Source organism: Nymphalis io, chromosome 2 (assembly GCF_905147045.1).
Source record: "Nymphalis io chromosome 2, ilAglIoxx1.1, whole genome shotgun sequence".
NCBI lineage: Eukaryota > Metazoa > Arthropoda > Insecta > Lepidoptera > Nymphalidae > Nymphalis > Nymphalis io.
In genome coordinates, this window is record NC_065889.1 from 1,558,933 (window position 1) to 1,585,344 (window position 26,412).

General features: G+C 30.4%; 1 protein-coding gene across 4 annotated transcripts in view; it reads left to right on the forward strand.

Moving 5' to 3' along the window:
- Positions 1–26,412, forward strand: part of LOC126777152 (uncharacterized) — a 73,048-nt gene that overhangs the window by 17,533 nt on the left and 29,103 nt on the right. For all 4 annotated transcript variants that reach the window (XM_050500080.1, XM_050500099.1, XM_050500089.1 and 1 more), the window contains exons 2-3: positions 5,464–5,520; positions 18,807–18,879. The gene's annotated coding sequence lies outside the window, so the exon portion shown is untranslated. The remainder of the gene's footprint in view (positions 1–5,463; positions 5,521–18,806; positions 18,880–26,412) is intronic.

The window sequence follows — 26,412 nt, forward strand, 5'->3', positions numbered from 1 at the left end:
TTGTAACTATATTCTCATATAGCAAATCTTTCACGAACTTTCTATCCGTTTTCTTAGATATACCACAAGTGTATACTGATTTTTAATTATCGTCTTTTATTTAACCTATACTTCTACACTATCTTTACTCTATATTTATAATAGTAATCGATAAACTCTGTAATCGATTTTAATAATTGTTTCACCATTAGGAAGTAAAATAGAGCATATTTTATTTCAGGCAATAATAAGATTTCAGTCTGAAATAATGGTATTTGTTAAGCAATCGGAAGATGCACTACCGACTTGCTTTACACGCGAGCGCGTATGTATGCACCTATATACTTTTACAGTCACAATTTGAATTCCACGCGGACATAGCCGCGAGCACAGCGAAACTATAATAAAGAATATTACTATACAACTATTATGGCGAATCATATACAAGTAGCTTGATTGGCTTAAAAATATATAGAGTTTAGTTACACAATATTGTGTCTTCTTCTTTTAAATGGAACACCAGTTATGACAAAAAGAGAAAAAACAGTGTTCAACTAAACACGTTTATAATTAAGTCCGATTGTTTACATTAGGAGTTTGTAATTGTGAATTTAAAACTTTCGCTTTTTATATATATTAAACTTTTTATATAAGTATTGTATTCAGATTTTGACCGGGCTATTCCTTTATTCAGTCGGCTCGTAACCATGACAGGTGCAATTCTGTCGAAATATCGAACACAATAAGATAAAAACGGCATGATCGCTCTCAAAACCTACATATAAAAATTATAAATAATACTTTAGGAATCATTCTATCAATTTAAAATAGCTCTGAAGTTTTAATTATTTATAAATTTCTCTTTTTTTTTTCGAACTTGCGTTACAAAAATTTCGATTCAATGTTCGTACCAAATTTATAAATGCGAGTGTTACACTGGCAGTATTTTATTTGTTCATTACAGAGTAAATATCCACCGCGTTTTGTGTTCACGGCTAAACCGCCCGATCAATTTTGACGTCATTTTATATGTACTCATATTTATTTGAACAATTACTTTCTTTATTTATTGAATATTGCTTGATGCTATCATAGTAGTTATATAGCAGTTGTTTTAATAATAATCTCACAATTTTTGAGTAAATTTTATACTAAAATAACAAAGTTCATTAACAGATTAATTAATAATGATATTAATTTAATACAATTTTATTGCCATTATATTTTTAAAAGGTTTACAGTGTGTCACGTGTTATCTAAATAATATATTTTGAAAGTTTTTTTTTTAATAATAAACTTGTGCAGGCAATAAATAGTCATCAATCATCAATCAATGCAAATAAGTTTACAAAATATATAGATAAAATATTATATTATGACATTTTTTGATAATATGATTGTATAAGATAACATTCCAGCATCTTACTATAAAAGCTTTTGTTATAAACATCTATCCACGGTGACGTTAGTAAGCGGCACAAGCCGTGCTATACCGTTCCCGACGGTCGTCATTACAGTTATATGACTTTTATACCACACGACACGACTTGTGTGACCCTTAGTAATAGTAATTTTGTCTGGTTTATTTTATATAACAAAATCTTTTACCGCGTTATTAATTGTCAAATGTAATGGCAAACTTGTTCAGGTTCGTTCGATTTTTAAACTAAGTCTTGCTATTGGTTTACAGTTACTCGTAGCATGAACACTGCGCCTAAAAGTGAATAACATCGGTATTAGGAGTGGGGTGCATCAATTCTCAAAATCTTAGTATATAATGTTTACGTTCAGAAACGCTCTTTATACTGTCAATCATTTATAAGACATCTCTTATAAATCATTATCAATCTGTATTTTATAATAAAGACTATTTTGTAGTTTTAAATATAACATTCGTGACTTCTAACGCAGTTTACATAAACTCCACCGTGAAGGTTGTTTGTGAATGTCGTATTATTTAGCGGTACTCGGTATTTTGTGGTCATACCATTTGTATAAAATAATTCAGGTCTCGACGTATGTAAAGAAGTAGAATATTAAATGTTTTAATATTTTATTATTTTTTAATCGAAAGAAATATTTTTAAAAAGGCAGAAACTACAGGACTCCAGTTTATGGCTTGGATTGCGGTAATCTTTAAAGTTATTAAAGTATTATTCTTAGGTACAAACTTATATTTTTATAACAATTGCGTTTTCATTGATGAAGTCGGTACAAGTTTAAAGATAATAATTTTAAATTTTTTTTTTGCTGTTTAAGTATGTACATACGCGAACGTAAAACTACAGTTGTTTTTTTTAAATAATTGTTTTCACACGGTCCTTTCTTCTGTTCTTTATTTTACAGTTGCCTATGATTTGCATAATTTTAATAAAACGTTTCGTTAATTGATGAATTCGCTGATTTCGTCGTAGAAAGAGATACTTTTTTAACATTTCTAAATTTATAATTCCCATAAACAGTTTTACTGGTGGTAGGGCTTAGTGCAAGCTCGTCTGGGTAGGTACCACCCACTCATCAGATATTCTACCGCAAAACAGCAATACTTGATATTGTTGTGTTCCGGTTTGAAGGGTGAGTGAGCCAGTGTAATTACAGGCACAAGGGACATAAAATCTTAGTTCCCAAGGTTGGTGGCGCATTGGATATGTAAGCGATGGTTGACATTTCTTACAATGCCAATGTCTAAGAGCGTTGGTGACCACTTACCATCAGGTGGCCCATATGCTCGTCCGCCTTCCTATTCTATAAAAAAAAAAAAAACCTATTTATAGATATATCAGCTGAATATAATTTAAATTCGCTGTTCTCGGATAAAAATTTGCGTAACCAAAACAGCTTAATTGATGTTGCAATTCATATTTGGCATTCATATTATGTTGAAAGTGTTAGTCAGCGTCGCAGGCGCAGCCTACAGGGAGCGTGGGCATCGGTCAAGGAACGCGGAACACTGTTTGTATCCATTAATAAAAAAGTTATTAGAATCAGTAATTGTTACTCAGTTTAATGGCGCAATTAACTATTAAATTAACGATATAAAACCTTTTTCCGATCAAGTATAATTTTCATAATTGGATATAAAACTTACTTGGTGCTATGAAGGGTGAGTGAACCAGTACAAGGAATAAGTACAAGGGACGTAACATCTTAGCTCCAAGATTAGTGGAACACTATAGTTAATATTTCTTACAGTGCCAATATCTATGGGCGGATGTGACCAATTACCACCAGGTGGCCTATTACTCAGTCTATCTATTTAAAAAAAAAAAAACAAAATATATAAATTAATATAGCTTACAGTAGTTTTCATAAGAAACCTACAGCTCACACTCAAGCGAATATTATATTTGAAACAATATAATTAATATATAAGTTATAAATCATTCTCATATTTAATATTTCAAATAGTGGGTTAAGATTTCACAAGTCGTGACACATATAATTATTTATAACAAGTATATAATGTTATTATCTAAATCATTATATTATCAAATAAATAAACAATGTACTTATTAATACATGGAAATTCGGATTGTTTTGTTAATGTAATGTAATGTTGTTTTGTAAATTAAATTTCCAAGTTGATTTGAATTAAATTAAGTACATGCGAAACCAAATCACATGTAAAACAATACATATAAAAAATTATCGAACCTCGTAACAATAGCAATAAAATCTGGTTCTCATCGGTGCAATAAGTGTAAACGCATTCGTTCACTTGAATTTATTTTACTAATTGTAAGAAAGAAATAAGTTATTGTTGTTCGTTCATTGATTCGGGTTGGACGTAATAATTGTTAATACTCTACTTACTTATAAGCGGTTGTTTTGTTAAACACTAATTTCTCCTTTTATGTCATTATTGATTTGAAAATCGGAAGAAGATACGGCATCGCTTAACGATACGCTAAGCAACGTTTATAAGTATATATTAAATTCCTCGTTGGTGTAGTGGCAAATTATGGGCATTAGATTTCGTAGATTTCTGAACGAAAAATATTTGAACTCGTTTTGGGTTCAAATTTTAGTTTTTTTCGTAAAGAAATTCACCGAACCCGAAGTAAGGAAATTCAGTGTTACACCATCGTGCGTTGCAAAGCCATTGTAGGTCCCGTACCGTTAGTGATCGTGTGCTTTCAGAGTGCACCTGTGTTTGTACTCTCATTTGTGCACTATGTATCTCGTGCGTTTTTTGAAATTTAGCGCAGTAGTAGTATAGATGGATTGTGAGCATTCATGGTTGACTGTTTAATAAAAAATATAAGTTATGTCTTTATGTTTTAAGAGGAACGCAAGCATACTGTAGGAGAGAACTTAAATAGCCAATATTTACCGTCTTAGCCTCATTCAAATTTTAATAATTAAAAAGAAAAATAAGAATCGCTATTTAATTTTAATGTATCGTTCGCTCTCTGTTCGAAAACGATTCGTAAATATTAACATCAGATTTTGGTTGTTATTTTAAAGATACAAAGCCTATTTTGGCACATCAAACAAATTTCTTATTATATCATTGGAACCGGCCGAGAAATGTCAAACGAGTCACATTGACAGGACCTTGGTTCGAATCCTGTGAGACAAAAAGTACAAACCTTTGATGTTGGCTTTGTTAAGTCGCCGTAGGGCTGCAAACTGTTAAATTATAAATATTAAAAATAAAATTACCGTTAAAAAATGTGCAATGGTTGTAAGTATATAAAAATTATTATTATATGACTGTATATATGTATTAATACAAAAAAAGATAGTCAAATAATGTCAGGATATAAAAACAAAAAAACAATGTTAATCTGTTATTAAATACAAAGCCCTAAATGAAGTTCGCTTAGATTTGATTTGATGATTAGATTCACTTGGTATGTTGGTAGGGCTTTGTGCAAGCTCGTCTGGGCAGGTACCACCCACCCACTTATCCGATTTTCTACAGCTGCTCTAAAATAGCAGTACTTGGTATTGTTGTGTCTTGTGAATCTTATAACCTGGAACAAATATAGAGTACATCTACGAACTGCAGCCCTAACGATATAAGGATTTTTATTACGATTTACGTTTTTGTTCGAATGATTAGATGTTATATTTAATGTAAAATTAATTCGATTTTGATGATCAGAAGAAGATAATCAATTAATTGGATAACTTTAGGTTATGGTAACTAATGGCTAATAACTTTGAGCTTGCGCCGAACCGAGATATGTAGAGGAAAATTATAAATGAATAGGTACGCCTTTAAATAATAAATACATGCACGGTTTATTTAGAAAATAAATAAAAAGTTAAACAAATAACTCTTTACTCTCTTAATATAGAGTGGCCGTGAAAGGGCGGGTCCTAGTATTTATTTATCTACAGACCATAATCAGAAACCACAATTATAAATAGCCCATCGTCAGACGTAAATTAACAGTTATTTTCTGTAAATAAATTTACTAGTCTATGTTTTTTTAGTCTTAATTAAACTCGATTGACTTGCTTTTTCTTGTGCAGATATCGACTGACTTCAATGCCGCCTTCACAGGTGACAGCTGACGTCAAATAAACGAGGTAATTATACGATTTTATATTTTTAATGACGCGTATTTGTCAGGTTAGTTATTTTTTATCAGTTGTAATATTCGCTGTCAAGTTCTGTAATCTTTTAGAAACAAAAGCTTAAAAAAAATATATGATATCGTAATAATAGAATTAAGAACCAATAAAATTCAATATTATTTAGACAAAAATAATTGTCTATAATATTAACATACTGGCATGTTTATTTTAATGTTTAAATGTTTAATGTTTCTCAATTTATTTAAATGAAATGTATAACATAATCATCTATTTAAAATACTGGTATATTTCTCAATAAAAGTTATCACATAGTTGCATATCTTCGCACATATCCAATTTATAAGCGATGTTGTTCACTTTAGCCAATATATCAGGACCCTTTAATACGCTCGTACTATTTCACGCTCATCTTGTATCAATTAAAACAATAATAATAATTCACGCGATACGCCTTCAGCTTTACAACGCTACACACAATAAAACTACGGGAGATTACCTTGATTGTCATCGCAGACCGTAGCTTAAAGCACTATATTTAAGATAGACAAAATTATACCCTAAACGTATAGTCATTAAGTTTACTTTTTATTAATTTTTCTTAACATTTGTCCATGAAAGTGTATGTGGGCCAGAGACAATATAGAACAGAATGCAATGTTGCTTGTCTATGCCCGACGATTTATGGCGCGAGCTGAAGATTTAATTCCGCCATCTTTAAATATTTTTTCTTACTAGTTTGCTATTTTAAGCGCCAGTTTTCATTTTATTTTAACAGAGCTATGTTAACAGTTCGCTCGGTAATTTCATTTCATTATGTAGTTTTGCTTGTTATTTATTTTTTATTATAAAAATTTAATTAAAAATATATCATTAACCGCCTACGGCTAAATATTGTTTATATTATTGTACAGACTAGTTTTTGTAAATTCGTATTGTAGGCTATTATCCAATTACATTCATCTTACAGTTTCTTAAGCAAAAAAAAAAATGTAACAGAGATATATCTTTTGTAATAAGATAAGAAGTTAAATAAAGTAACATATATGATGAACATTTTCATGACAGGCCCACTCGTCTTCGTCCATGTTTTCGCCCCAAATATGCGATAATTTGGCAATACGTCACTTCGTATTGGGTACACGGTAATAACGTAATTACCGATTGTAATATTTGTAATCGTACTCTGTAATTTATGTAATGTGTATTCATAGCGTACATAATTGTAGCTTGGCGTGGATGTTTGTTTGACTTTGACAGTACCTAATTATTAAAGAGCAACACTTAGGAATAAGTTCGTTTTGGCCAGTCCTCAGTCCAGTGTTGCCACATTATTTTCGCGCGATTAAAAAAGTGCCATTTGTTTTATAAAAACGAGGCTACACGTCTTTATTTAATCAATATCTTATATAAATTAAGATATATTTAAAAAAATAAAATGGTATAGTTAGTAATATTACCACAAATTTATTATATACTTGTGTCCCGTAAAGCCATAGCATTATATGGATCTTATAATAAAATTGTCTACATTCTTGTACGAGACTAAGTTTGTTATATAATACACAAATATAAACAAATTACTTATTAGCGTTACTACTACTCTAAAATTTTAAAACAAAAATATTTTGCAAATAATTATTTTTCATAAAGTTAATTTAAACGCTTCAAGGTTAGTATTCATATTGTGCAGCGGCCCCGTATTTTCCTTTACAGCCATGCGTCATATTTTTTATATTCCATTTGTGTAACTAATAACAATTATCATTGGCTATAGATTAAAAAAAACACAATGACAAATCTTTAAAGTATTATTTAAATTTATTTAGATGTTATTTCTCATAATATGATTTAAATTTGAATTGAAAATTAAACGAATGGAGTTCATTTTTCGCTCATGATCAGATGATCGGAATTGAGATTCAAAGGAAAATTCTGCTTGCATTCTCGCCAATATGCCACGCAGTCATAATTTGTACAATATAGTGGCTATTTTTAGTTTTGATGTAAATAATTCTTATGTAAACGTTTTACTTATATGAGAATTATTTACATCAAAACTGTACAAAAATAAATAATTTTTTGACCTACTTTACCTAATTAATTAATAATACCTAATTAATTAATTAATAATTACCTACTTTACTAACAACGTACGGATTCATGATAAAACTTAAAAAAAAATGGGCTGTAAAAGTAAAAATTCCGCAAGTTACCTATACAAGCCTGTTTGTTTTACAAGTTAGTAATTCCGCTGAATTCTTTAATCTGAGGTCATGACATAATATTCACCTGTAGGTGTGGCGGTTAGGCGTTGTGTCATCGACCATTTTTTTAATCAAGTGGAAATACGATTATTCTTTTTAATTTTTTTTTTTTTTTTTAATAATAAGTTGCGATATTTTATTTACACGTACGATATGTTATTTACGTAAAGGTAATCAAGACTTGACTTACTTCAATACTTTTTTGGGCATCACACGATTTCTCCGCCCGTATCCCGCTACCATTAGAAATTACGTACTATCCGCCTCGATTTTTAAATACTATACAAACATAAGCAAAATAATATAAGAGCACACATATATATAAGCGAATATTAAATATTAATGCAATCTTTCAAAAATATATAATTAAGTTTTGTTTATACGTAGCGTTTTTATTAATACTTAAATTTTGCAACAAATTATGACCATGTCTGTATATATATAACCTTCATGGATATTTGTATATTGTATCACTCTTAGTATACTATTTAGGATTCCTTTTACAAGCATTTGCAGGATGAATGGAAGTTAGATAATTTATAGTAATGGATTATCCCAATAGTTTATCTGTCGTATTGCTTTATGTGACGCCCAATAGTAAATAACAGAACAGTTCTAAGAAGGTTTAATGCGCTGTTTATCTCATACCCCTGACGGCCGTGGTGACGATCAATATTTGCATACAATATTGACTATTCATTCTAACAGGAACTATAGCTAAGCTCGGGTATTTCATTCCGTTGTTCATATCATATTTTCGAGTATCATATTTATGAGTATAATATGGGAAGTTTAAGGATTACATAAAATGGTATTAACTAAATTTAAAGAATCCTTCCTTCCAAAAAAGCCGAGATGGCCCAGTGATTAAACGCGTGAATCTTAACCGATGATCGTGGGTCAAACCCGGGAAAGCACCACCGAATTTTCATGTGTTTTATTTGTGTTTTTAATTCATCTCATGCTCGGCGTTGAACGAAAACATCGTACGAATAAACACAAATTAAGCATCGGGCAACTTCAGCCTTAAAGTTAATGTCACAATCAGAATATTTATATTATATAGAAGCGTACATTGCTTATTGATTGTCATAAATATATCATAAGTTCGAAAAGAAATAACTTAAACCTGAGAAGAACCTTCGAAAGAATATTTTTATTTCATCACTATATGTAAAGGTTGTGCTTGTATTATTATCCATGTATGTTTGTATACTTGCTTAAGTGCCCACTGTTTAATAAAATTAAATACTTACTAATTATACCATTGTATGCAGTTAATAGAAAACACCTTCCTCCCTGTGTAGTAAAAAAATTTAGTACATATATATAATAATATATTTACATTTTATAATTTCGATTAGATTTTCACAATTCAGTTAAATATTTAATGCAAACATAAATAATTATTTTGTTTATATTATAAATAAATATTTTTTTAAATTCGGTTATAATATTATTGAAATTAAAAATAAATAGTATATAAAGATATTCGTGTGATGAAAGTAGTTTTTTGATATTTTTTGATTTATCGTATCGTTGAAATCTTTTCTATGGAATAGACGTAACACGTTTTTTTGGTCATTTACTCGATTATTTCTTATCTGATTTTTATAAAAGTTTTGTAAATATTTCATACTTAAAATAATATTTAAATGTTATAAAATGTTTAGCGCTGGATGTAATTGGTATTCGTTTTCGTCAAAATATGTATATCCAGTACGATTAAGAAATATAATCTTAATCTTTATGACGACATATTTTTTCCAATTACATTTATTTTAGGCGAGAGACAAATAAATGGTTTCATTGGTTTGGTGATACGAAGGTAAGTAATCTTCCATAGACTCCAAAGACAGGTCCTCTTCGCGCCTCGTTTGAAGTAACCCAGGTTACATAGTAGTCGATGTATAATACACTGGCTCACCAATCAAACAAGAATACAGAAATTTAAAGAATTGATGTTTGTAAAATACCTGATGGGTACAAAGGGGCATCACTGGTATTTTATACCCTTTTGGTATAACTAGTAGCCACTAAGAAAAGAATTATTTTTATTACTTACTCTTTTTAACTTTTATATCTATGAAAAGCGAACTTAAAACGATGGTTTGAAAATGAAGACACACTATTTAAGATTGTTTATCTATGCAATCTCTGCAGTTGCCATCACAAGGTGTCAAAATTATAATAAAAATTATAAGCAAAAGTAAAAGCCGCTGAATTAATTAAAACAAATAATTGATTTATATCTCTCATTAGCAAAATGTTTTATATTTTATTAGGAATTTTTAATTGTGCCTTTTTACTATTTAAATTTCACTTTTATTGTGCAAATAATAAATTGAGGCCGGTTTTCAATTAAGTTAAATATATATATAATTAGATAATTATATACAAAATATGTAAACGTATAAGCGGATACGATTTAATAATTAACCAACAAAGCAATTCCGGAAGATCCGGTTTCTGTTCTTAAAAGAAATATAGAATATAATAAAATGATATGCAAGGTTAATATAATAAATTTCACATAATAAATTCAAAGGCGCCAATTATTATTCGCTTATCATTTGATCATAACATTGACATTTTGTCTACTAATAAAAATAAATAATAAACTTTATGCATAATTACAGATAGAAATAAATAAAAATTCTGCACTTTTAGCGGGGTTATGAAATAATCTGTTTTTTTTTTTTTATTAATTGACAATACGCAACGCAAAGGTTCAGCCTATAAATATAAAACGCTTAAAAATTTGCCTGCATGCTCAGTAGTGCTAATTTGTAAGAACTCACTTCATTAGTCACCCGTGAAATGTTGACAACGGACTTATGGTGATATACTATTTTGATGCGTGAATTCTTGTAACGTTATAATTATTATGGTCAATGTCGCATATTACTATCTAACATTTCACGGTCGTTTTCTGCGGCGAGTTTCAAGTTTGTTCTTACAGAATAGCCCTATAGCTCTCCTGAACCCGCTTACTGCGTTCCTGCGCAGTTGGATAGTATGATAACTCCTGATACCATAGCCTGATATGTAATCAACAACGTTTTTACATGCTTTCCGAGGTATGGGAGTGTAAGCATTGTCATCATTCTGTATCCGAGATATTGTTGAGAATTTCTTGACAGTAAAAAACACAGTTTTTGATTCATAAGCTTCATAAGCTTTTATACGACGAATCCCTGGTTTGAATCAAGGGCGAAACACAAATATTTGAAGTCAGCTTTCCCAACTCATGACACATGAAAGCTATCCAATTTCCATTTAACAATCGAACTATTAACAAATTTCTCAGTGGAAAAAACAATACTATTGTAAAAAAAGGGATACATAGTAGCGTGAATATATATTTTTATGACAATGTATGATATAATTAACATATAATTTTGCACCTTTTATAAGCAAAAATATTTGCTTTGTTGCTAAGAAAATATTCAAGGGCACGTTGAGTACATAAATCATTATGACATCCGTGACCGGAAATGAGTAATTGGTCACCATGACGCCTTCGCCCGGTCGGATACTAAATGGAAAACTTACAATATCTTGAACAATACCCTTAAGTTATGAACATTGACCCGTAATAAAAATACTACATACGATAATGATTTTCGGGGCTCACTTTTTGAAATAACATATAATATAACCAGCACTTTAAAATTACTTGTGAGACGTAGGTGATTTAGTATATAACAACTATATTACGTATTGTTTTAAATAGAAAAATATTGAATTAGACAGTGTGCTAGGGCATTTAAACTGTTTAAAAAACTTTCAGATAGCTGGAGTAATCATTCGTCAATGCCAACCGTTCCCTTGCTAATGCCTAACTTACTAATTAGGCACTTAATTTTTAGGCTTCCACTTTTTAATAGTTAATAATATAAGTAAAATATTATAAGTTAATTTATAATAATAATGTCAAGTTTTATTTAAATTTTGAAACTCAGTGATCATCATCATAGTGGCATAAAATTCATAAATATTATTATTAAATTGCTAGTCTTGTAGTAGAATAGTATTTTACTGGTGGTAGGGCTTTCTGCAAGCTCGTCTGGGTAAATACCACCCACTCATCGGATATTCAACCACAAAACAGCAGTACTTGGTATTGTTGTGTTCTAGCTTGAAGAGTGACTGAGCCACTGTAATTACATTCACAAGGTGGCGCATTGGCGATGTAAGCGATGGTTAATCCATTCTTCCAATGCCAATGTCTATGGGCGTTGGTGACCACTTACCATCAGGTGGCCAATATGCCCGTCCGCCTACCTATTTTATAAAAACAGCTTCATATGTAATAAAAAAATGGTTTTATATTTCTTGTATCATTTTCTCTGCCGTGTCCTCAAGGAGACAGGTTAATGGGTACTATTTTTATTGCATTTATAGTAAAAAAATATCCCTGCTAAATATAAATAATAACATCACATAGTAATCTTAATGATTACTCGAACATTCATGAAATTAAACAAATTCAATGTTTATTAGAAAAGCAGTGCTATTCTGTTAGAACTCACTTCATCACTCACTCGTGAAATATTAATAACCGATTTACGGTGATGTACTTATTTGAAGCGTGTTTTTTTGATGTTGTAATTATTATGTTCAATGTCACATGTCACTTTCTGACATTTCGCGACCGTTTTCTGCGGTGAGTTTCGAGTTAGTTCTTACAGAATTATACAGAACTGGAAATCAGACTGGAATTATCTTTACATCGTAGGCGAGTACTCGCCCGAGTGACTCGACCGACCGTGTCAAACGACTCAAAGATGGCGGCTGAGATGTTTACCAGCAAAATTATTTATTCTTTTTCTTACATTGTGTAAATAAAAGATAGTAAAACTTTTTGCATATGCTTTAATCATTTAGTTTTTTATATGGAACGCGAAGGTCGTTGTTGAGAACTAAACAGGTTTATGTGATAAGTTGTAAAAAGTATCGGGACATAATACGTATACTTTTTATACTGATGTAATTAATCATTAATTAAAAATATGATCTTTTTCCCGGGTATAAAATTATAGCAAGACACGAATTAGTATAGTACTTTTTATAGTGGCTTAGTAAGTATATTTAGTATTGAAATAAAAAAACGCTGTTTAACGGGCGATTAGTTAAACAATGCTGTGTCTTCTTCTTTCGAATGTCAAATCAATAATGACAGAAAGAGAGAAATCAGTGTTTAACTAAACAGTCACAATACAACGTTTACAAATGAGGTCGTAACTATTTGTATTGTATGTCATAATAGTATCTATCACAATAAGTAAAAATGTCGTGTCTCTTCTGTATCATTCGTTAGTCTTTGGCAAATGTCATTTTAAAATACAGACAACATATCAATTTCAAATAATAATATAAATTATTCATTGATCGATTAGCAAAATTGAAAGTAACAGATCGGCTTTGTTTTTATGCACTTAAGTATAAAATGTAGATACGACAAGTTTTCCTACGGGGTCAGATGTTGCTTACCCTGGATTTAGGTGTTGCCTTCTCTATGTCATTTTATATCTATATCAATTTACAACGTTTTGATTCACTCATGCGAATCCAGAGACAATTTAAATCCGAGAAAATATCATCCGAGATAGATTTTTTCTTTTATTCAAGCGTAAACTATAAAGTGAAAATTGACTCTACACTGGCTGTTAAAGAAAAAAAAAAATAGAAAATGGTCATTCGGAAGGTTCTCGTTCAACGATACGTGCATATTTCACGTACTCGCATCTCAATGTGGCTTAACATGCACCCATTTGTTTAATGACATGTGCAATACGTGCGCAGATAGCAACATTTATTATAATCTTTCGGAATGTTGCATTTTCTGTGTAAACCATGATTTTATGATCGTTTCTATGTGTTTGCTTTGGTAGTTTGTTAGAACTTGTATTATGAATATAAGGTTTTGTTCGAATGTACCAATCGAATATAATTGTTAAAAAGAGATTTGTTGTATTTTAGAAATAGATTAGCAATTCGTTATATTTTTTATATTTAAGAATACAATGATATTAAACCGAAAATATTTACCAAATAAATAAATAATGATTCATTAATTATTGCTAAATAATTATAAATGTAAATTTCTTATGCATATTTTTCTAGACACATGTATTTAAAGAGTTAATAGTAAAGGGAGAGATTCATATATTTTAAGTTCGTTTGTATCGTGTGTACACAACCTTAAATTTTCACGTGAGGATGACAAACACTATGTTGATGGAATAAATTATCAGGTTGATAACATTAGAATATGCGTGTAATGCATGTTTTATTTCACTGATTTCGATGGTCATATGAACTTTTTTATTTCATAAATAACGGTAATTTTATCTGATTATGGCCGTAAATGCATATATATATCAGTAACAGTAACAGCCTGTGAATGTCCCACTGCTGGGCTAAAGGCCTCCTCTCCTCTTTTTTTTTGAGAAGAAGGTTTGAAGCTTATTCTACCACGCTGCTCCAATGCGGGGTGGTAGAATACACATGTGGCAGAATTTCAATAAAATTAGACACAAAATGCATATATATTTTAATTAAATTACTATGTTTGTGTGTGTCTCGTATATGTATGATCATTATAAGGATTTATGAATAGAGATATAGAAAAATATCATACTAATATAATAGAGAGGTAAATTTAATTTTCGGCTTAAAAATTACTACTAATCCAGCTGTTTTGTCACTACACACGAAAATATATTTTTATCATTATATCTTGTTAACAACATATATTATATATATAATATATTTTTATGTATTGTATTGTTCAGGGTATTATAGTATTTTTATACATTTCTAAAGAAATAATTGTAATATTTCTTTAATGTTTGATATGTTTGCCTTGATACTGGCATTTAAGTTTTGTGTAATAGTCTACATGTGATAATTAAAAAAAAAATAGAAATGACGTTTAAAAGAAGATTTGATGTTTTATAAATAATTATTTAGTAAAAAAAAGTAATAAGATATTGTGAAGGAAATGTGGAATAATAAACTTTAAATTTCGTGTCTTTCCATACAGAGCAACCTTAAGTTTACTTATTTCTAATCGAGCCGAGCCGGTTGTGGCTGGTGGATGCTTGCCTTTCACGCCGAAGGTTGTGGGTTCGATTCCCACCCAGGACAGATATTTGTGTGCATAAACATGTCTGTTTGTCCTGAGTATAGGTGTAATTATCTATATAAGTATGTATTTACAAAAAAAAATAAATAATATATGTAGTATATCAGTTGTCTGGTTTCCGTAGTACAAGCTCTGTGCAAACTTAATTAGGGATCAGATGGCCGTGTGTGAACAATGTCCCAGGATATTATTATTATTATTCTAATCCTTCATTAAAATAAAAAAAATGTTTGTATATTCTTAGATACTTCTTTTTATATTAACATAGTCGAGAAAATTGTCGAGTTCTAATGCTGCCAAAACTATAACATATATATATTTACTTTGCAAGTTGTTACAATAATGGTTACAAGTTATAATGAAGTAATAGAAGCCGCAGGCATATCGAAACTATAGTTTTTACGTCAGACACACGAATTATAAAAAAATATATATACGTATAAACAATAAAATCAGGTTTAGGTCTTCGATAGATATATAGGAGAACTATAAAAAAATGGTATATTTTCTAAGGATATACTAGAATTTTCGTAAAAGGAAAGGCCGGAACGGTGAACCCGCTGAGTTTCTTTCGCCGGTTCTTCTCAGGGCTGGGTGTTTCTTTTCCGAACCGGTTGTAGTTTCTGGACTGACTATCAATAAGCGAGTGTAATGCTTCAATATTGAATAAATCATTTTGATTTTGGTACCGAAATATGCTGATCCGAACCAATATTCATCTCAAATACCAAATTATATCTTTGTTTCGTTAGCATTAGACTTGGACGATGTTGCAATAGTGCAAAAACCTTTCTATGACATATAACACCCCGTCTCATTGCATCCACTGTTTTACGCAAGAGAATGCAATGCAAAGTGGAAATACTGCAAGTATTCTTGCATTTCTTGGTCATTTCAAGTAATAATTTATACGGTTGTTATTTTTCATTTTAATTTGTATATCTAAGTCCTTCATGTAAATAATTTTTATATAAATGAAACTTGATTGAAAATGTACTAGTTTATTATACAAGCTACGTGTACCTGCTTCGCACGGGTGGAATAAGGGTGAATATAAAACTTTTATATCGTAACATTATACATATAACTGCTTTTTAAGTTTATCGTGGTCAGACAGACGGACGCGGCGGGGGCACTTTGTTTTATAATTCTTAGTAATTTTCGGTATTTTTCTTTACAATATTTTGTATACCAACGGTTCGAACATTTTTTATCGCATGTATGAACTCTGCATATAGAGAAGTAAGTAGAAACCACATTTCTAGGTATTGATTGATGTTCAATGCGTTTACAAGTCGCGTTGTTAGCATACAGTGATGCATAGAATGACAATAGTCTGGTGACTCAGAGAATTAACATCTCGTGCGGCATCGGTTGAACATTTGTTTTATGTATTCTCTGCTTCCGGTACAAGTGTGCGAATCTTTATGACTGACTTCTTATTTATTTTGCATTTAAATTTTTACTCAACTTCTCAGTCTTGGAGTGTCATGATTGTTTCCTGTTTTTATAATAGCGCGCCGTCTTGACTTTGCTTGATTAAGTTTTCATCGCGAGATATGTTTTAATATAAAACATGCATGTTATAAAACAAGGTGCCTGTTCCCGGCTATCCTTTTACAGTGAACCCCTACGTTGTCGTCGGATAATTTAATTGTATCCGAAACTGCGTACAAGTAACAAAGCTTAACGAATATTTTTCCTGCATGATACTTAATTATCATTAATTTAACTTTTTTATTTTTATATTTTATATTAAATAGCTTCTTTCCGTTTGCTCAGTCGTGGTATGTTTACGATCTATTACTTTTATAAGAACCAGTACCTTAATTCAAAGTCAATGCGGTGATAACAATGGAATTTAAGGTCTTGATGTTTAAGTTATTGCTACACTGACTTACCTGCCTTTGAAACTGGATTGGACCGCTCTTAGAAGCATAGTGCTACTGAGTATTGCTATTGGGTGCTGAGCTTTCGAAAAATTCCTGTTGATGAAAAATGAGTAATAAAAAAATATGTATATATATTTTCTATTAGCTTGTACTTTACAAGAATTCTAATCAATAAGTACAATGTACACGTGTGTCATCGTAACCACATTATTATACTGATAAATAATAAAGTATTCGTCGTTGCATACACGTATATATCGTTATAAAGCATAAACATATGGATTTTAAAATTGATCCGGTTATAATAAAAACAATTTCTCATCGTAGATTTGTATCGCCTTAGTTACCATTTGTACGGTATACCGATTGTAACTATTTAACTCAAGATAGTCCTGTGACAATTTTTACGGGTTCAATACTGTTTGTTTAATTAAATCCAGATTTTCATGTGAAAAATTGCCTCAGAATATCACAAATGTATAGCCAACACGGAGCGGGACTTCTGGTGCGTATTTCTTGGGCTTAATATTAGAGTATAAACAAGCCATACGTACAAATACATCATCGGATGGATTTGTACGTATGTTCTTTAGTTACTATTTATAAAATAGTACAAGAATTATTTCTACAGTCTATCTATTAAATATAGATATGAACTTTTCCGTAGACATTTTGAAGATCTTTAAGATCGTTATAGAAGAAAATTTTAAGAAGATTTATATCTTTTGCGTATGTGATTTAATATTCTCGATTACTAATAACATCAAACATCAAAAATAGATAACGTATAAACGGTAAAATAAGGCTTTGTTCATCTGAAATATACAGCAATAATCTAAATATAATGATGTCTATTCGTTTTTGCGTCAATCAGGAAACACAAACAAGCAAAGATACCTTAATTATAAAAGATTAAAAAAATAACAGATACAAAAGATAAAAAAGTGAAGAATAACTAGGTTTTATTAAAAAGTATATTATAAGTATATCCCTATCATCATCATCATCATCATCATCATCATCATCATCATCATCATCACCCTTTTCGCGTCCACTGCTGGACATAGGTCTCTCCAATGGCACGCCTCTGAGCTCGATTTTCAGCTCTTAATATCCATATCTAATATTAAAAAGAACACTCGTTAAAAGTATAATAACCTGTTCCTTTTTTAAATCACTTAAATAAAATTCATTCATCTTCTCTCGAGATATATTTCGTGTCTAAGATTAAAATCATCGTGTTTGTGATATTGAAGCATTAGATACCGGTAGGCGTGTAACCGTATTGTTATCTTGTCATCATATCTACATACAAAGGTGATGAGAGACGATGACGATTGTATTAATAACGGTGAGCTTTTTGTATTTGAAACAATGTGCAACAATGATACTTGCATTTTGTATTTTTTATTAATATTGTTAGTCATAGAACTGTTATTCGTAATTCAAATATTAAATAGAAATTGTTTTTTTTTATTCGATTACAGGTTAAAGCTGTGAACATTTTGGTGATCCTGATTAGAATTTATTTTCATTTGACGGATTCCACTCATTCGGTAAATGCCGGATGGTATAAAAATACAACAATGTGATGTGCGATAGCGACTATGATAAACACAAATGTTTTATGTTGCAATAGAATTATAATTGCTATGTTTGATAAATTATGAAAAGTAAAAAACATGACCTTGAAAATTTTATATCAATGTTTACTCCACTACAGCGATATAAACTAAAATATATACAAATTAGAAATTCAAATTTATTGGCAAAGTTTCGATAGTAAATTTGCCGACACTCAAGACGCCATTTTTGTGCGAGTCCACGTCAATTCAACGTCAAAGTTGTGTATTTGTTTTTACTTCTTAATAGAGAAAAGTATATTCAATAAAATTTGTTGAAACATTTTTTTTGTGCAATTATGAAATTTTCCTTTGAAAAACTAAGCTTTTTCTTTACTTGTTACAGTTAAGACGACAATGTGACGAAGCGTTCCCGCCACGAGTGTCCGCCATCTTGTTTTTTGAAAGCAAACTACCAGGTAATATTAATATTGTATTCGTTTTCAATAAATATTATTTTTTTTTTTTTTATAGAATAGGAAGGCGGACGAGCATATGGGCCACCTGATGGTAAGTGGTCACCAACGCTCTTAGACATTGGCATTGTAAGAAATGTCAACCATCGCTTACATATCCAATGCGCCACCAACCTTGGGAAATAAGATTTTATGTCCCTTGTGCCTGTAATTACACTGGCTCACTCACCCTTCAAACCGGAACACAACAATATCAAGTATTGCTGTTTTGCGGTAGAATATCTGATGAGTGGGTGGTACCTACCCAGACGAGCTTGCACAAAGCCCTACCACCAGTAAATGTAAATTAAATGAATACGTACGTTGATTTAATATAACTTTAACGTTTTAATGCTAGAAATAACATAAGAATCGCATATTAAATATGAAATTTGCACTGTCAAATTACCAACTGTCAATTTCATCTCAAATAAATTAATTATACATAATTAATTAATTATACATATTATAAATAATAAATTTAAGTAATAATTTGCATAATGGTTGTGCCAAATGATTGGTTATTGGCGACTACGTGTAATGACAATATATAGCCAAAAATTAGCTGAAAAGCTCTGACACTATTGTTGCCAGCCAGAATCTGTTGTTGCGAACTCGTGTTGAAAATACAAAAATTGATAATTTTTGTTTGTTGGAGACGCACCTTAAAATTCTCGGCATAAGTCTTTGTAGAAAACGCATGTGGATATATTTTACGATTTCCTTTATTTAATTAGCCACTAGTAAAATTATAGTTTCAGTAACCATTGTAACTTAATACTAACCGCGATATTCTAATCAATTATTGTAAGTACGGCTCTATATTTAGTATTAGAAATACGACGCCCAGTAAATTCTGCACCGTTATACATAAATAAACCTTAGTAGTACTTAATATAAGTATTGAATTTATATATCAACATATTTATTACGGCGTGCTCGGGCATTTAATAAATCAAATTCGTAGGATGCTCTTACAACTTTAATAATGCAAGGCTAACTGGTAACACACGCACAGACACACAAACGCGCACACGCAAACTCAAGCTGAAATTTCTATTTATTTATACATATTACACAAACATTACATTTATTTTTAAAGTTGAGCTTTAGTCTTTTTGAAAAAGTTTTGTTTTTAATAAAATGTGACTCCACGTTTAAAGTTTTTTTTTTAATGTTTTGCTTATATAAATTATTAAGGATATACTTTAGTAGTATAATATTATTATAATAAAAATCTTTATAATAGTGTATAAGAACTTTGCACCTTGGTATCGTTTCTATTTTTTATTTTATAGTAAGTCTTGCATACAACACACTTAACAATTAATCCATTTTTTTTTCAATTCATAAAAAAAAATTAAACTAAAAGCAACAAAATCTGTAATAGATTCATTTGATTCTCTTCATGTTTATTAAAATACTTTTTAAGTAATTTCATGACGAGTTAGCTGACCGTATGCGCACGCACGATTTGTACGATCTTACTCGTGCACACATATTTGTCGCGTTTTGTCATAAACTACGTACGAAATATGTCTAGCAGTCGCTTACGTCCAATATACTTAGAAGTAATTGCTATTCACCCATTAATTTTCATGTACGTTTCATTTAAAGTAATGCGTTTTTTTTTAAATTTAATGCATTTATGTTATTATTCTTATTGTAATAAACTTTATTGCAAATTGAATTTATTTATAATTAAACTTAAATTACTCATTTTACATATATTTGTAAGTAAATCAGTTTAAAGTTCATGTTTAAAAAAAATGGTATGTTATAGTGTACAAGATTATATAGATGATAAAAGAGTTTGGAGTTAGTATTCGTTGATATTCATATACAATATATGAATACTACATATATATAGATGAAAATGAGTACCTTGAGTGCTGAGTATATTGTAAGCTCTTCTTGGTAGAATCTATATTCCGGTCTTGGTAGAATCTATATCCGTATTTACTGGTGGTAGAGCTTTGTGCAAGCTCGTCTGGTTAGGTACCACCCACTCATCAGATGTTCTACCGCAAAACAGCAGTACTTGGTATTGTTGTGTTCCGGTTTGAAGGGTGAGTGAGCCAGTGTAATTACAGGCACAAGGGACATAACATCTTAGTTCCCAAGGTTGGTGGCGCATTGGTGATGTAAGCGATGGTTAACATTTCTTACATTGCCAATGTCTAAGAGCGTTTGGTGACCACTTACCATCAGGTGGCCCATATGCTCGTCCGCCTTCCTATACTATAAAAAAAAAAGAACCGGTGGTTGCTTTACACTTCGCTGAACGGCAAGTATCGTTAATATATATTACAACAAAGGTGTTTTCAATCAATTCAATATTTTTTTCTAATCATTAATCGTAAACAACTTACTTTGTACAGTTTGAGTTTGAGTTAACTCAATATCTTAATAAAATAATAGGAATCTATTATTTGTTTGTAGTACAAATTTATAGCAAAAACACGCCGTCTAAGGCATAGGAATCTTAATTATTGACTTATGAAGCATTTTGGTGGGTATCATTCATATACCAGTTACAATCAAGCAGTCTGCCTGCCTGCACTTCATATTTATAAAATAAAAAATATATAGGTATTACAATGATCAACGGAATAAAAGATAATTACTTCTGTCTACAATATAACAACAATTTCTAAATTCTTGTGTTATGATTGCCTCCTCATTGACAGTCGTGTTATTAAGCGTCATTAGACATTAGAAATGATTGCATGCAAGTAACGGATGTGCACATATTGAGGTTAGAATGCAACATTATGTTTTAAATACTTTACATTTAATTTATAAATAAAGTCTAAAATAGCTACCATGTAAACAAATTTATGTTGAATTAAAAAAAAAACTTTTGTCAAATCAAATTTAAATCATTCTATTTTTAAATGAGTGTTCTTAATTAATGTAAACTATTTAAAATGGTACCGAAACATTATTTGAATATAAAACGATTAGTTATTAAGTGTTATGCTTTACCAGTTAAAAATTAAGAATATTCCCAAGCGAGAATGACCATTTAAATGTGAAAGAACCTACTTAAAGAAAGAGAAAAGTATATTTTGATTTTGTATTTTAAAAGTAGTGATAAATACGATATAAGTTGTCACGAAAATATTCTATGTTTTGAAAGTTATATTGGTAGGTACCAAAAAAATTGGAATTATTCGGTTATCGATATAACATAAACAAGGAATATTAAAATAATTCAGTTGTAAAGTAAGTTATATGTTGTATTGAATAGCTATATTTAGAAAAAACATCATGACGCATTTTCTCTAAGACAAAAGAATATCTGATACGAAAAACCGCAAAAAAACTAAAGAAAAATAAAGCGGAGATTCTGATTTATGATAATCTCGATAACAAACCATTTTTTACAATGTCGCCATATTTATATACTGCATATAGAATTATGTACAAGATGAAATACAATTTCAACGTGAAACTGTTTTAAAAGGCTATTTCTATATCAATTATAAACCTTAATCCTTTGTGATAAGGGTCGTTTTATTGTTGGGTAACAAGCTGTTAGATGGGAATGTAAAGGCTATCTCGGATCGACTCGTTACGGACGACACTTCAATGGCGCAGGAACTGGTATCGACATATGTACCAGAATACGGATTTTTAATTATTTATGTTTTAAATACTGCCTTAAGTGCATACATTTTAAATATAGATACAATGATAATAAAATAAATCGAGATAGTCCAGTAGAATATTCGTTAATCTTTAAAGAAGATTGCCGGTTGAAATCCCGGGAAGCGCGACTAAGTTTTCGTGTGCGTTGTGTTTACAGTTCAGGACATGGTATCGGATAAAAATCTACCAAATGTGTATGTGTATCCACGAAGCTTCAAATGAGCAGAGTGGGTCTTAGTCCAGCAGTGGGATATTTATAGGCTGTTCCTTTTTACTTTACATTATTTTGATAATTTATTGTTTTTATTGCTTAGATTAAAAGTCCATAACGAAATTACAAGAACGACTTATTAATGTATTTTTTACGTAAGATTTAAATTTAAAATTAGAATTGTAATAGATAAACAATCGGCTTCTGACATCTGATCAATGGCTAACGACCGTCATCAAACAAGTCCATCGTTCCGATTGCACGCGATCATGCTGCCATGCGAACGTGCGGGAAATGTTTAAGCCTGTGTAGTCGGGTAACATTCGTTACAAGCCATTAAGAATATATCTCAATAGATAATAGGTTCTATTTATTAAATTTTCTTTTTCACAAATATTTATAATCAATCATTTCTAGATTCCTAAGTGGTTATACTATACCAGGAACAATCATAAGCAAGACACGAATGTTACCCGACTAAGGTTAAAAAAAATTGTTGGACAATTTATAAACTTTAATAACATGATTCTAGAAAACGTTCAAAAACGTTGAATTGCAAAATTCAGTATAATCATTGAGGAACGTATGTTTGTTAAAAGTCTTGTGACGTAGATGATAATACAGCTTGGACAGGAAATGATCGCCTCCAGGTCGTTTCAAATAAAAATATAAATAATTACACTGTAAATAACAATTGTTTAAAAAAAAAAAAAAATCCCGCTGAGTTTCTTACGTTTGCTTCTCAGGTCTGAGGTGTTTCTTTCCGAACCAGTGGTAGATTTTTAACAGTTAATATGTGTAAATGCTTCTAAATTGCGTAAAGAATTTTTTGACTTTTCATTATTATTAAAATATATATATATATATATATTATATAAATACAATATCAATATTTCGAATATATTTATGTAAATATATTCGAAATAGAGACGGAAAATATTAAGGTCTTTTTGTCACCTGAATCAATGGTCGCATTTGCGTTATTTTAAGCGTACGAAGTGTAAATATTTTCTTATTTTGTTCAATTAAATGTCATTGGATTTAAGAAGCTATATCCTTAATCTTAGAGTCTGTAATTGCATTAACTAAATTGTCTTTCCAACTGATATACAAATAAGAAAATTACAGATGGTGGAATAATTGCATAGTGAGTTGTTTCTACTCACAAAACTTCGTCTTACCAACTGCAGACTTTGATTTTGCGAAACATTTAAGTTTGTGACAGCCTGTGAATGTGAATGACCCACTGCTAGGCTAAGGCCTCCTCTCCTTTTCTGACGAGAAGGTTTTGGAGCTTATTCCACCACACTGGTCCAATGCGGGTTGGTGGAATACACATGTGGCAGAATATCAATGAAATTAGACACATGCAGGTTTCCTCACGATGTGTTCCTTCACCTTCAAGCACGAGATAAATCATAAACACAAATTAAGCACATGAAAACATCTAAGTTTAATACATACTAAATTTTTGCCGTTGGCAAACTAACTTGGATAGTCTATTTATGTATGTACATATTTATAGTACGTATATAATTATTAAAATGTATTATTATATAAGGCAAAGTACGCAGATTTCCTGCATTTGTTCGTGTGGCAGCACCGTTGCGTGTTATTGGAACGCTGGACTTGTTTGATGACGGTCGTTAGCCATTGATCAGATTTCAGTGGCCGATTGTTTATCTATTATAATTCTAATTTTAAATTAAAATCATTCGTAAAAAACCGATAAAGATTATAAATAACATTAGATTATAAATGTAGATATAAGTATGCATAATTTTCAGGCCGGGTAATTTACTTTTATTTTAAGTATACCGAGTTTCTTGCCGGAGTTTCTCCCCAGTAGAATTTATGATACAACCTTTGTTTATAAAATTACGATTCAAAAGTGTTTAAAGAGCCTAACTGGATAAGGAAGTTTTTGAATTATCTTTAGTATGTATGGTTTAAGTCTTTGCTAATTCATAATAATTGACCGTAACGATAGGGTTTACTGCCTAAGCTGTCATATAATATGTAACTTGATCGAATACTTAATAAAATCTATAAATCATATATGAAAATAATATACATATATATTTTAATATATACAATTCTTCTATAAGTGTGTGTCACCTAACTTCTCCTAAACGGCTGGACCGATTTGGATGAAATTTTGTGTGTATATTTCAATGGGTTCCTGGATGTTTTAAAAAGACAATGGGACTCGTTAGGTGGCGCTGCTGTCAGAATGTCGTTAAATGAAAAAAAAAACTGTATGGCAGGACAAAGTCTGCCGGGTCCGCTAGTTACATATATAATAAATTCGATGACTATACAAATAATTTTATATATCATGTTTTATATATTTCAGTATTATGTACAATACTTGGGTATTCAATATAATAATGGACGTTACCATTAAAAGACATCCGCTTTATTAAACCTTTAATATTTTTTATTATTCTCTTTACCTTGTCATTCATTCAAATATATTCATTCATGAATTATTCTATTCAACTTTTTTGCATTCAATAATTGAACGTATTCAGACGTGATTCAAAAAAACTTTATGTCGGTTTGTTAAAAATAAAATAAAATCGTACCTTATAAAGGACTTTATATGCTAGACGTTTAAGATAAATAAACATTTTAGACGGTTTTTTAATGTAATAATTTGAATATAAAAATAATTTAAATTCAGTCCAATAATATAAGCTGTAAAAAAAAACATAACCAGTTGTAATTATCGAAGACTTATTAGTACTGCGACTAAACCTGCTTCCTTCACCAATGGACTTGGATTCCCGCTCGGATATATATGGTCTAGACATAAAGTGGGACCACCATACCATGGAGCGAATGATAAGTCGACAGTCTCCGTTTTTATCGTCATATACGCTTAAGTCTATATTTATAGTTTTTCAGAGATTTTCTATAGTCTATGTATTCTATTCTATTTTATTTTTGCGTTAGATTTCATTATAAAAGGAAGGTTACGATTGTAAAGAACGATTTGGTAAGCAATTCATCTCAAATCGTATGATACCTTCGTTTGTCACAACCCTCATGCCCATCTTCTGGAATTACTGTCTCTTCAGCGAAAAATGCTTTCACCTTTAATTTCATTTTCTTACTTTCTTTCTTTAATACGTTTTAACAATCGTTACACAAAGTTTAATGTTGAAAATAAATTTCATTACTTACCTAGACTATACATAATGTATAAATACGGCGACATTGTAAAGAACTTTACGTTCTGACATATGTGGGGCAAAAAATATTACTAATGATTTTTAAACGCGTGGAGATTTCAGAAGTTAATTTTTTAGCAAAATTCGTTTTAGTGACAAAAAAAATTGATTATACGTATTCGTTGTAGTACATAGCTTTTATTTATTTTTTTAATTTATAACCAATGGTTAGTCACATGCATTGTAGAGATCACATAAGATATGTTAAACGGCGCTAGCAAATGATATATAACTTTAGTAATCATAATCATATAACCGGTTTTTGGAGTCCGAAAACATTGAAATGCATAAAAAGAATTACCTTTTCGGGATAGCTGTCTTATAATTTTTTCCCAATGAGCGCCACGAGAGCGCTTCAAGATGTTTACTTTTTTGGTAATTTTCGCTTTCTTGAAG